Below are 13087 nucleotides of genomic sequence, written 5' to 3' on the forward strand. Positions count from 1 at the left end.
TGGGATTCTCTCTCTCTCTCTCTCTCTCTGCCCCTCCCACTTCTTCTCTTTCAAAATAAATCAATAAACATTAAAAAAAAATGAAGAATTGAACATATAGGAGTGTAATGTAAGCCAGTCGAAATGGGATAGGAAATCTCTGTGGAGCTGTATTACTGTTTTGTGACCAAGAATCAGAACTCCAGAGAACTTTGTGAAGTTCTCCAGCTATCCAGACAGTGGGTTGCTGCCTTTCCTATTTGGGTACTTTATTATTATTTTTTTAAATAATTTAAATTGTTGAAATCATGAAACAGTTCAAATTAAATAAGAAGTATCATTTTCATCCATTGAATTGACAAATACGAAAAAAAGAATAGATCCTGAAACCAAGATTGCACTGTATGTTAACTAAAATTTAAACAAAAATAAAAAAGTGTAATATTTATTTTTCACAGGATGTGGGAAAAAAAGTAAAAAGTAAAATTTTGTACTCCTAGTAGGAGTCTCAACTTCCTGAATTTGTCAACAGATAGAAAAAAAAAATCTTAAAAGGTACATATCCTTTGACCAATCCATTCCACTTCTCAGAAGTTATACTAAGGAAATATCAGAGATGTAAATGACACAAATAAAGACTTTTTTTTTAAGTTTATTTATTTATTTTGAGAAGGAGAGCGCACGAGTGGGGGAGGGTCTAAGAGAATGGAGAGAGAGAGAATTCCAAGTTGGCTCCCCGCTGCCAGCACAGAGCCTGACTCGGGCTCCATCTCACGGACGATGATACGACCTGAGCTGAAACCGAGAGTCAGATGCTTAACCAACTGAGCCATCCAGGAGTCCCTAAATGAAGTCATTTTTAAGGTTATTTATTAATGCATTATATGTAATAGTGGGAAATTAGAAGCAACTTTTATCTGGAGAGTGGATTGGTTACATATGAGTTGATACGTTCACAAAAATGGAAAAACGCAGTCTTCCGAATTTACGTTGTAGAGAGCTCCCTCATAACTTGAGGAAATGCTCGTGATAAAATAATAAGCACAAAAAGTACAATACAAAGCATTCTTCAGTGCGATCCTGATTTACTTAAAAATATGCATGGAAAACTAGAGGTTTCATGGTTATTTCTGAGTACAGGGACTGAAGCTGGATTTATTTTTCTGTCCATATCTATTTTTGAGAAAAAAAAAACCAGGCAGGTTTTTTGGTGATCAGGAGAAATAGTAAATAGAACTTTGTTTTATTTAAAAATGTTTATTTATTTTTGAGAGAGAGAGAGAGAGAGAGAGAGAATACGAGCGGGGGAGAGGCAGAGAGAGGGAGGCACAGAATCCAAAGCAGGCCCCAGGCTCCGAGCTGTCAGCACAGAGCCCGACGCAGGCCTTGAACTCATGAACCCCAAGATCATGACCTGAGCCAAAGTCGAATGCTTAACTGACTGAGACACCCAGGCACCCCAAATTATCCTTGTTTTAAAGGTAAGAAATTCCAGTAAAGAAAGGGGAAATCCCTTGCATGCCATATAGCTAGTAAATGCTGAACACAAGTTTCAGACCCAGGACAGTGTCATACTGTTATAGGCTTAATGGTGTCTCCCCTCTCCCACCGCTACCCTCAAATTCATATGTTCAAGTCTTACACTCCAGTACTTCAGAGTGGACTGTATTTGGAGATAGGGTCTTGAAAGAGACAGTTAAGTTAAAATGTGGTCATTAGGGTGACCCTAACCCATTATGACCCAGTGTTTATAAGGAGAATAGAGCACAGATGCACGCAGAGGGAAGCCCATGTAAAGATACAGGGATAGGACAACTACCTACAAGCCAAGAAGAGAGTCTTAGAAGGAGCCAACTCTGCCAACACCTTGATCTTAGACTTGTAGCCTCTACAATTGTGAGAAGATAAATTTCTGTTGTTTAAGCCACCCAGTCTGTGGTGCTTTGTCATGACGGCCATAGCAAACTAATAGACCTGCCTAGGACTTTCCCCACCATGCCTTATTTGAATTGTCTCTACAGCCGAACTGTCCAATAGAAAAATACCATGAACCACTTATGTAATTAAACATTTTCTAGTAGCTATATTAGCAAGGTTTAAAAAGGAGGTGAATTTAATTTTGGTAATATATTTTATTTAACCGAAGAAATAGAGAATATGATCATTTTAACATACAATGTATATGAGCTATTATTAGTAAAATATTTTACATTCCTTTTTTCATACTGAGTTTTTGTAATCTGGTGTGTATTTTATAGTTGGAGCACATACCAATTCGGATTAGCTACACTTCATGTGCTTAATAGCCATGTGTGGCTACCATATTGGAAATCACAGATGTAGTAGAAAATCCCTTTCTGCACACCAATTTCTTTTTTAAAAAAGGTTGCTGTTTTATTTTGATAGTACATGATCATTGTAAATAGTTTATAAAATATCCAGCAAGTCTGGCAGGGATGTCATTTCTGAAAGTTTCGTCTTCGCTTTGACATTAACAACTCTACTGGCTGAGTTAGTTGTTCTTCCAAGGACTAAGCCATTTGGGCATTTTGGTCCCTCATTTCCTGCCTGGCATTAGACTGTGAGCATCAGATTTGGAATGTTGCTGCGAGAAAGCCTTTTGCCCCTCATCCCCTCAACCACCTATTCCTACTAACTCACTTGGAAATCAGAGGCAAAAGTCTGTTGCTACATGCACACATCCTCCAAACCTCAACCACAGCCTAAGTCTAGTGTGTTTCTTGGATGACCGTCACGGCCAAGTTTGAACCCAGAACCTTTCTGGCCCAGTTCGGGTCTGGCCATCCCAACCTGTTGCTCACTGCTGGCTCCTGACTCCTGGAGCTGAGTGATCTGTGATTCTGGATGGCTATCCCAGGCAGGGACCCACTGTGCTGCCTAGGCTGTCCCCCTAGGCCAGGCCTCTTGAATGGACTTGCTGAGCTTCCCTTTGTGCTGGGTGCACAGAACTCATCTCATGGAGGGGCTTCAATAGCTGCAAAATCCAGAGACTCATAGCATCAGGTAGTTATCTCCAGACGTATTAGCTACCCCAGTGCTTTTCCAAGGGCATCCATGACCATGCTATGGCCCAGTGGTTAAGAATGTGGTCTCAGGTATCAGACCGTCTGCCTTTTAATCCTGTTCTGCCAGTTGCTAACTCTGATTTTGGATGCTGCTTTCACTTCTCTGGACCTCTTCTATAAAATAAGGATGATAGCAATAATGTCTACTTTATTGGGTTTTGTAATAAAATTCTGATATAGTTTAAAACTATATAGTGCTTAAATACTATAGAGTACTTAACATGTTGCCTAGTACATAGGGAGCTCTCAGTCAATGATGGGAAAGAACCAAGCACACCAGTCCAGGTCAGGCACCATGAGTCCATTCCGTCATTGTTTGGGTTCTTAAGTTGTAAATGACAGAAGCCCACTTGTATTAGCTTAAGCTGTCATGATCAGACAATTGATTACAAGGGACCAGAGCTGTTTCACAGAATGCAGCTTGTCCTCAGGGAGGGATTGGAACTACATATGGAACATTCTAGAACCTCAGGAGCTCTTACTTTCTGCCTCTCATCCCTGCTTCAGTGTATGTGCCTCTTCTCTTTTATTTGAACACTGACATTCTCTGTTTTTCTGGCCACATGTTGGGTTGATCTCAGGCTTCTCAAGATCTCCTTTCCAGTGACCAGTCTAGAGTGTGTTGGAATTCCACATCCCTGGAAGACAAGTGGGGTTGGCCTTGTCTGAATCAGATGTTGACTTCTGTCTTGATAAGCTGGAACCAAGAGCAAGAGTATATAGTACAAGCATGACCTTCCCCCCCTGCCCCTTTAATGTTGCATTTAGTTGGAGGAAACAGAATAGAGTTGATGAGATAGAAGAAATAGATGAACATAACTTGGTGAACAGGATGATCACATCTTGGTCAACAAAGTGAATGAAGATGTGGACTTAGTAAAGAGCCAGAAACTGCACAGTTTTGACTCCAGGTTGTGACCACAAGAGAGGAGGCACTGAGGAAGTTTTACTCCAAGGTCAAGAATTGAGACCTTGTAGACAGTGGTTTAAGTGGTGGATTAATAAGGGAATCATTGAGCCTGTTTCTTGTGTATGGCTCATATCTGTCATTCATTCATCCATCCATTCATTCATTTGTTCCATCATTTGTCCGTACTTCTTGAGTGCACTGGAGATATGATAATGAATTTGCTCTTACAGAACTCTCCTTAGTTTCTCCTGTTGGTGTGGTTTTACCCAAGGAAATAAATCAATTACTCATGGAGCCCTGTTGTTGTGTCACTTTTTCTACTTGAAAGAACCAGTTCAGGAAAAACAAAAGCAAAAACAAAAACAAAAACAACCCTGGATCTGAAGAAGGTGGAAGTCATCTCCTTGGAGATTTTGGAAAACTGGCTTGGGGTCCGATCAACTAGGCAAATTTTTGCTTTCATTTATCTCTCCCCACTCTTCCCCCCGCTCCTCAACCACTAAAGAGTTAAACTCACCCAGAGGAGGCAGCAAAGAAGGTAAGGGAGTGTGACATTGTGATTTATAATAAGAAATATATATTTGGTCTTCATCCCAGTTTCTGACACCGAGCTCCTAAAACCCTTGGAATTTCTAAGTGATAAGAGCGATAAAAATGTCTCGATATTTATAACAACCCCCTTTCAAACACACCTGAGTTTATGTTAATGAGGTGACTTTTGGAAAGCCCCTAAGGATGGGGGCTGGTTGCCAGGGGAATCAACCACGTGATTACAGAGTTGGAACTTTCAGTCCCCACCCCCTGACCTCCTGCGAAGGGAAAGGGGCTGGAGTATCATATTCAATCGTCAGTGGCCAATGATCAAAAAACCCCAAATTGTGGGATTCAAAGGGCTTCCAGGTTGGTGAACATGTGGAGTGCTGGAAAAATGCATGTTCAGAAAGGGCGTGGAAGCTGTGTGCCTCTCTAAACACCTTGCCTGATGCGTCTCTTTCTTCTGGCTCCTCAGGATTGGGCCTTCTTGGAGTATCCTCTCTTTTGATCTTTGAAATCATCCTTTGAAACGTACTTGTCAGCTAGTAAGTGCACAGTACCTGTATATTATTTGTAGCAGTTATAGGAAAATGGTTCTTCTTCCTTCACAGACACCTCACATCCAAGTTTTAATTTGACAGTAACTGAGGCACACGAATCAGAGGAAACTGAATGGGTTCAGAGGGCCTTTGTAGGATCTTCGGTGGACTTTCCAGGATCTTCAGGCCTTTCCAGTGGCCTTCAGATGGTATTTCCAGGACCTTATAAAAACTCTGGAGTAAGCAGGGGTGCAGTTGATTAGGAAAAACTTTGGAACCCGGAGGCTATGGCTGTCAATCCATTCTGATTCTTGAAGGGACTCTTCATTTCTGAATGTAGTTGAGGACGTGATCATCTGGTTTCCACTGGAATTGTGAACACACTGATCTGTTTCCCTCAAAAGAACAGTCAGGGCAGGTGAATATAGATAGGCAATGACTCGGGCAGAATGTCAACAGAAGGAAGGGACAAATGAACCCCTGTGGGCTGAACGTATACTGTGTGCCAGCCAGCTGTTTATCTCTGGAGCAAAGCAGTGTGGGTTCTCGAAGAAATCAGCTGGAACATTTCCAGTTTAAAATGGCATCTGGCTAGCTACAGCTACCCCTGGCACAGCCTCCCTTGCTTTCCAATGAACCTCTCTAATAAAGACGTAGAAACAGCACAGCATCACCACCATAAAAGTGGACACCCTCCTTCTCATCCACCTCTTTGCATTGACTTAGAAACATAGTATCTGCAGCAATTAAAAAATTGCATGGCCATCTCTCAAGCCTGTGAGTATTGCTTTTCTTGCCATCCTCAATATTTTCTTTTGGAGAATATGTTTTTTCTGAAGTTTTTAGGGTAGACAGTTGGGTCCATATTACACCGATAACTAGGGAGAATAGACACCCCAGGGAAAGTTATATAGATGAGGGTTGAGACAAAGAGAAACTAAGTAGCAGGGTCTGCTGGAGACTATAGATTTTAATGTATTCTGCTGGTTTTGAATGTCAGAGAGTAAGGCAGTGGAAGATGGAGAAGATTGCACCTCATTAGATAAGAACTCTATTAGATACAAAGCTGAAAAAAAATGAACAACTGATTTTAAAATAACCTCCTTCCCCAAATACACAAATAAACAAATGCCAAATTCTTTATGTAAATGTAGAGTCAAAGAAGTTAAAAAGCCCTCCTTCTTCAAAGGAAATTCCAGACTTACATATTTTCACTGAGAATTCTTTCAACATTTAAGGAAGGAATAACACTAATCTCACACAAATTCTTTCAGAAGCTAGAGGAGGTGGAAACACTTCACAATTCATTTTATAATATTCATCTATGAAGTTATAATACGAAACCTCACAGAAATTCCTAAAGAGAAAGGAAGAAAGAAAGAAAGGGAGAAAGAAGTACTAAAATTCTGCATGAATGTAGGCTAAAAAATCCTTAACAAAGTATTGCTAAACAAATCCAGCAATATACAAAAAGGATAACATAACACAACCGAGTAGGACTTATCCCAGAAAAGCAAAGTTGGCTTAACATTGGCAAATCCAATGGTACAATCCACCACATTAACAGACTTAAGAAGAAACATATGTTAAGGAGAAAAGGCATTTGACAAAAATGAACATCTATTCATGACAAAAACTCAGTACTCTAGGAATAAAAGGAGAATTTATCATTCTGAAAAAAGCTGTTTATTAAAAAGCTATAGCAAACATATTTACTGGTCAAATACTGAAGACTTTCTCACTGAGATTGGCAACAAGGCAAAATGTCCTTTCTCACCATTCCTGTTTAATACTGTACCGAGGTTGTAGCAATTGCAAAAAGAAATAAAAAGGTCAAAAAAAGAGCATACAGATAGGAGAGGAAGAGATAATATTGTATTTATTTTCAGATGTTATGATTGTTTATGTGGAGAATCCTAAGAAATCTACCCCACAATGACCAGAGCTAATAAGTGAATTAGCAAGTTCATAGGGTTCAAGGTTAATATACAAAGATCAATTTTATTATTTATATACCAGCAACAAGTATTTGGGAAGTGAAAGATCCCTTTGCCAGAGCATCAAAAAAAAAAAAAAACAAACTATACTGAGGATTAAATTTCCCAGAATATGTGTAGGACCTGCACTGAAAAGCATACACCATCACTAGGGGTATTTAGAGAAGACCAAAATCATTGGGTATTTACAGATCGGAAAACTCAGTGTTGTTGAGATATTAATTATTTCCAAACTATCCACTAGATTCAACTTGATTGCAATAGAAATTCCGGAGGGTCTTTCATAGAAATTGGCAAACTGACTCTAACATCTAGAAATGCTAAGCACCCAGAATATCCAAAGCAATCCTGATAAAGAAGAACAAAGTTGGAGGACTTACACTGACCTCAAAACTCATTTTAAAGCTTTAAGCATCAGGAGTGGAGTACTGGCTTACAGATAAACAAATGGATTAATGGAACAGAACCCAAAGCACAGAAAAGGATTCAACTGACGAACTAATTTTTTTTTAATAGAAAATGATCTTTTATTTATTTATTTATTTATTTATTTATATGTATAATTTATTGTCAAATTGGTTTCCATACAATACCCAGTGCTCATCCCAACAGGTGCCCTCCTCCATGCCCATCACCCACTCTCCCCTCTCCCCCACCCTCCATCAACCCTCAGTTCTCAGTATTTAAGAGTCTCTTATGGTTTGCCTCCTTCCCTCTCTGTAACTTTTTTTCCCCCCTTCCCCTCTCCCCTGGTCTTCCGTTAAGTTTCTCAGGATCCACATCTGAGTGAACACATATGGTATCTGTCTTTCTCTGCCTGACTTATTTCACTTAGCATAACACTCTCCAGTTCCATACACGTTGCTACAAATGGCCAGATTTCATTCTTTCTCATTGCCAAGTAGTATTCCATTGTGTATGTAAACCACATCTTCTTTATCCATTCGTCATCAACTGACGAACTAATTAAAAAAATCTTGTTAAGTTTTAAATTTTATTAATTCCCGTATAGTTGATGTGCAGTATTGTATTCGTTTCAGGTGTGCAATATAATGTGGCCAACTAATTTTTGACAGAGGCACCAAAGCAATTCAATGCAGAAAAGAAAAATCTTTTTTTTTTTTTAGGAAAGTCTTTCCACCAATGAAGCTAGAATAGTTATTCATAAGGAAAAAAAGGGGGCTTCATTTCCTACTTCATAATGTACACAAAACCAAAAAGCTTTCAGTAGAAAACATAGGAGAATGCCATCATGACTTCAAGATAGACTGCGTTCTTAGATAGGACTCATAAAAGAAAAACCAGTAAGTCATCAAAATGTGAACATTTCTGCTTATAAACAGACCCTGCTAAGAAAATAAGTAGGCAATCCACAAACTGAGAGAAAACATTAGGGAAACAGATATTTTAGAAAGAACTGGTATCCAGGAAAGATACCATTGAAAGAACTGCTGTAATTCAGTAACAAAAAAACAAAAAAATTGAAAATGGACAAAATAATTGGATAGGAGTTTCACAAAAGAAGATGAACATTTGGCCAATGGACATACACAAAGATGCCCAATATCTTTAGTCATCAAGGGAACTTCAAAGGAAAACCCTAACCTGGTACCTGTACACGTCCTTGAGAAGGCCTAACATTAAAAAAGACAGACAATCCCAGGGGCGCCTGGGTGGCGCAGTCGGTTGAGCGTCCGACTTCAGCCAGGTCACGATCTCGCGGTCTGTGAGTTCGAGCCCCGCGTCAGGCTCTGGGCTGATGGCTCGGAGCCTGGAGCCTGTTTCCGATTCTGTGTCTCCCTCTCCCTCTGCCCCTCCCCCGTTCATGCTCTGTCTCTCTCTGTCCCAAAAATAAAATAAAAACGTTGAAAAAAAAATTAAAAAAAAAAAAGACAGACAATCCCAAATGTTATCAAGAATGTGGAACGATTGGAACTCTCATACACCGTTGGTGGGAGTTTGGCGAAATCTGATATTTTTTCAAAAATCTAAATATGTATCTATGCTGTGACCTAACAGTTGCACATCTGGGTAATTAGCCAAGAAACCTGAAACTACGTGTCCACAAAACAGTTTGTACAAGAATGTCTCTAGCAGGACGTCATTAATAATAGTCAAAAACTGGGAACAGCCCAGGTGTCCCTCACTAGAAGAATGGATAAACAAATTATGGTATATGCATATAATGGACTACTACGCAGCAGTAAAAAAGGAACAAATCACTGATACATGCAACAATGTGGACGAACCCGAAAATACTTTGTTGTGTGAAAGAAGCTATACACACAAGTCCATACTGTATGATTTAATTTGCATGCAGTTCTAAAAAAAAGCTAAAACTATGGTGGAAAAAAATCAGAATAGTGATTGACTCTGGGGGTAGGGGATGGGCATTGACAGGAAAGGGCATAAGTGAATTTTCTGGAATGATGCAATGCCTATATCTTTTTTAAAAAACGTTTATTTATTTATTTTGAAAGAGTGAGAGAGGGAGAGAGAGCAAGAGAGACAGAGAGACAGAGAAACCATGAGTGGGGGAGGGACAGAGAGGAGAGACAGAATCCCAAGCAGACCCCACGCCATTAGCCAAGAGCCTGACGTGGGACTTGAACTCACGAACCTGAGCCAAGATTAAGAGCCAGACGCTTAGTTGACTGAGCCACCCAGTGCCCTGTGATACTTATATTTTGATAGAGCTTTGGTACATAGGTATATGGGTTTGTCAAAACTCATGAATGTACAGTTCAGATTTGTGCCTTTCACTATATGTAAATTTTACCTCAAAAGAAAAAACCTGTCAACAAATACTGAACTCTTGTTAATTATATGCATCGTGAAATATTTAGGGGGATGTCTACTGATGTATGTGATATAACTTGAAGAGCATCAAAAAATCAAGATGGATGGATAGATAGATGGATAGATCCACGGTAGAGCGAGTAAAGTGTTAATGATAGTGTCTCTAGAAGTGCTGCTATAAAATTCTTTCAACTTTTTTGTACCCGAAACTTTTCGTTATAAAGTATTGGAAAAACTTAAAATCCAAGTTGCAAACTTCAAGAGATATGAAAAAGAAAGAATGCATGGAAAGACAGCTACGTAGCCCGCTGAAAAGAGCGTGCCTTGCAAAGATGTTAGTCTCACATTAATTCAGATGTTTAGCATAGTTTGGAGTTTTGATTTTCAGAGTGGTTCTAAATGACATTGAGATGTAATTACAAGAAAGCAAAAATGAGAATGTCATTAAAATGTGCACCATCGAATACTGTGAACTTAATAGAAGATAAAAGATGTGCTATGAATTGTTTGATGGGCAATTTTCATTTTTCAAAAAATGTCGGAATGAAATCAAATTAAGACTTTAGCTCACAGCATCTCCCAAATTAAGTTACAGATGAATTAAAGAGTTAATTTTTAAAAATGCAGGCAGTTTTCTCTTTGGGTGGTTATGATATGCACAAATTTTACTTAACACAGCATTGTGAAAAGTTAAGGTTGCTTGTTTTAGAACTAGAATAATGTGTAATAAATATTTAACTGATTTTCAGATGGTGACAGACCTGAGCCCAAGAGCAAGAAAAGAAATTCAGAAGATAAGAATAATATATTTGGCTGCTTAAAACAGGGAACTTCTACACCTTCAAAAATATTCTAAGCAACAGTAAAAGAAAAATGTCAAATTAGAAAAATACTTGCAGAAAGGCTTATTACCCTTAATAGACATAGAAATCTTTCAGATCAATGTGAAAAACAAAAACTAAAGAAAGATGGTTATGACTTGTACATACAATTTGCTGAAGCATAAAGTTACAGTATTCTGCTCAAGTTTTCTGTGAACCAAAACGTGCTCTAGAAACATAAGTTCCCTTAGAAATATTCTCTAAAGAGAATATAATAAACTTGCAAAAATCTCTCATTCTTACTAAAAAATTTACACTAAAAATGAAAATAACAATTTTGTTTTATACTTAACAAAGTTCAGAAAAAACTTCTCTGAGATAGTTTTAAGTTTGCATTTGCTTTGCTGTGAAGGGTGATACAGTGGCGAGCATTGTCTTACGTCTTTGATAATCTTTGATTAGCTTCTCAGTGGAGTTATGCATACTGATGGCGTTTTATTTTGTTAATAATGTTTATTCCTTGAGTTGGTTGAGAAGCACGTAAGAGTTCATTATATATGTATCTTTAAGATGTTTGAAATGGTACCTAAAGCATTAAAGGGTTTCTGCATGCCAAAGATAAAGAAAAGGCATGAAAATATAAATTGTGGCTGTCACTGGATGGTATGATTATGGATGATTGCTTTCTTTCTTTCTTTCTTTCTTTCTTTCCCTTTTGTTTTTAGAGAGAGAGAGAGTGGGGCAGAGGGGGAGAGAGAATCTTTTTAAAAAATGTTTATTTATTATTTTGAGAGAGAGAGAGAGAGCATGAGTGGGAGAGGGGCAAAGAGAGAGGGAGACACAGAATCCAAAGCAAGCTCCAGGCTCAGAGCTGTCAGCACAGAGCCTGATGTGGGGCTCGAACTCACAAACCGTGAGACCATGACCTGAGCCAAAGTCAGCCACTTAACCAACTCAGCCACCCAGGTGCCCCAAGAGAATCTTAATCAGGATCCATGCTTAGCACAAAGCTGGACACCAGACTCGATCCCATGAACTATGAGATCATGACGTGAGCTGAAATTAAGTCAGATGCTTAACTGACTGAGCCATCTAGGCACTCCTGGATGATTTCCATTTTCTTCCTATGGTTTGTCTTAATTTTCCAAAAATTGAAGAATAATTTTAAAAAATGAAAGAGATATCACGTAACAAGATTGAAATGGCTTTTCTTTCAGCACTTGGCATATAGTGCCTGCCACATAGTAGGTACTCAATATGCCTATAAAAACAGCTTTATTGAGATCTGATTCACATACCGTACAATTCAATTTTTTTTTAGTATATTCACAGATATATGTAGCCATCATCACAGTCAAGTTTAGAACATTTTTGTCACCTCAAGAGAAGGAATTCTGCACCACTGAGCTGCCACTTCCCTGGTCCCCTACCTCCCTCAGCCCTAAGCAACCCCTCACCTACTTCCTCCCTCTATGACTTGCCTATTCTGGCCATTACGTACAAACGAAATGACACAACATCTGGCCTTTTGTGACCAGCTTCTTTCACTTATCATGTTTTCAAAGTCCATCCACGTTGTAGCCTGTGTCTGTATTTCATTCTTTATTTTCATGGCTGAGTGATAGTCCATTGTGTGGATTTTCTACCCCTTGTTTAACCATCATTAGTGGATGGATATTTGGGATGTTTCTACCGTTTGACTGTTATGAGTTATTACAGTATAAACATTTGTGTAAATGTTTTTTTGTGTGGACTTAGGTATATATTTCTCTTGGAAATGCTGGGTCATATTCGTATTCCGTGCTTAATATTTTGAGGAATTCTCAGGCTGTTTTCCAAAGTGATTGTACCATTTGACATTTCCACCAGCAGTGCGAGAGCCTTCCAACTTCTCCAAGGCTCCAACCCTGACATTTTGTTGTTTCCTGACTTTTGTTGATATCCAGGCTACCTAGTAGGTGTGAAGTGGTGTCTCATTGTGGTTTTCATGTGCATTTCCCTGATGACTAATACTGTTAAGCATCTTTTCATGTGCTCATTGGCCATTTGTAGGTCTTCCTTGGAGAAAGGCCCATGCAGATCCTTTGCACATTTTTGAATTGGGTTATTTGCCTTTTTATTATTGGGTTCTAAGGGTTCTTTTATGTTCCAGTGTAAGTGCCTTATCAGATATATGATTTGCAAATATTTTACTCTCTGCCCGGTGTCTTTCTACTCTTGCGGTAGAGTCTTTGGAAGCACAAAAGTTTTGCATTTTGATGAGTTCAGTGTATGTGTTTTTTTTCCTTTTGCTGCCAGTGCTGTTGGTGTCATTTCTAAGATACCGTTGTCAGATCCAAAGTTGTGAAGATCGACCAGTATGTTTTTTGTTCTACGATTTTTATAGTTTTAACCTTTATATTTGATCCTTTGATTTATTTTG

Source organism: Prionailurus bengalensis, chromosome A3 (assembly GCF_016509475.1).
Source record: "Prionailurus bengalensis isolate Pbe53 chromosome A3, Fcat_Pben_1.1_paternal_pri, whole genome shotgun sequence".
NCBI classification, from domain to species: Eukaryota; Metazoa; Chordata; class Mammalia; order Carnivora; family Felidae; genus Prionailurus; species Prionailurus bengalensis.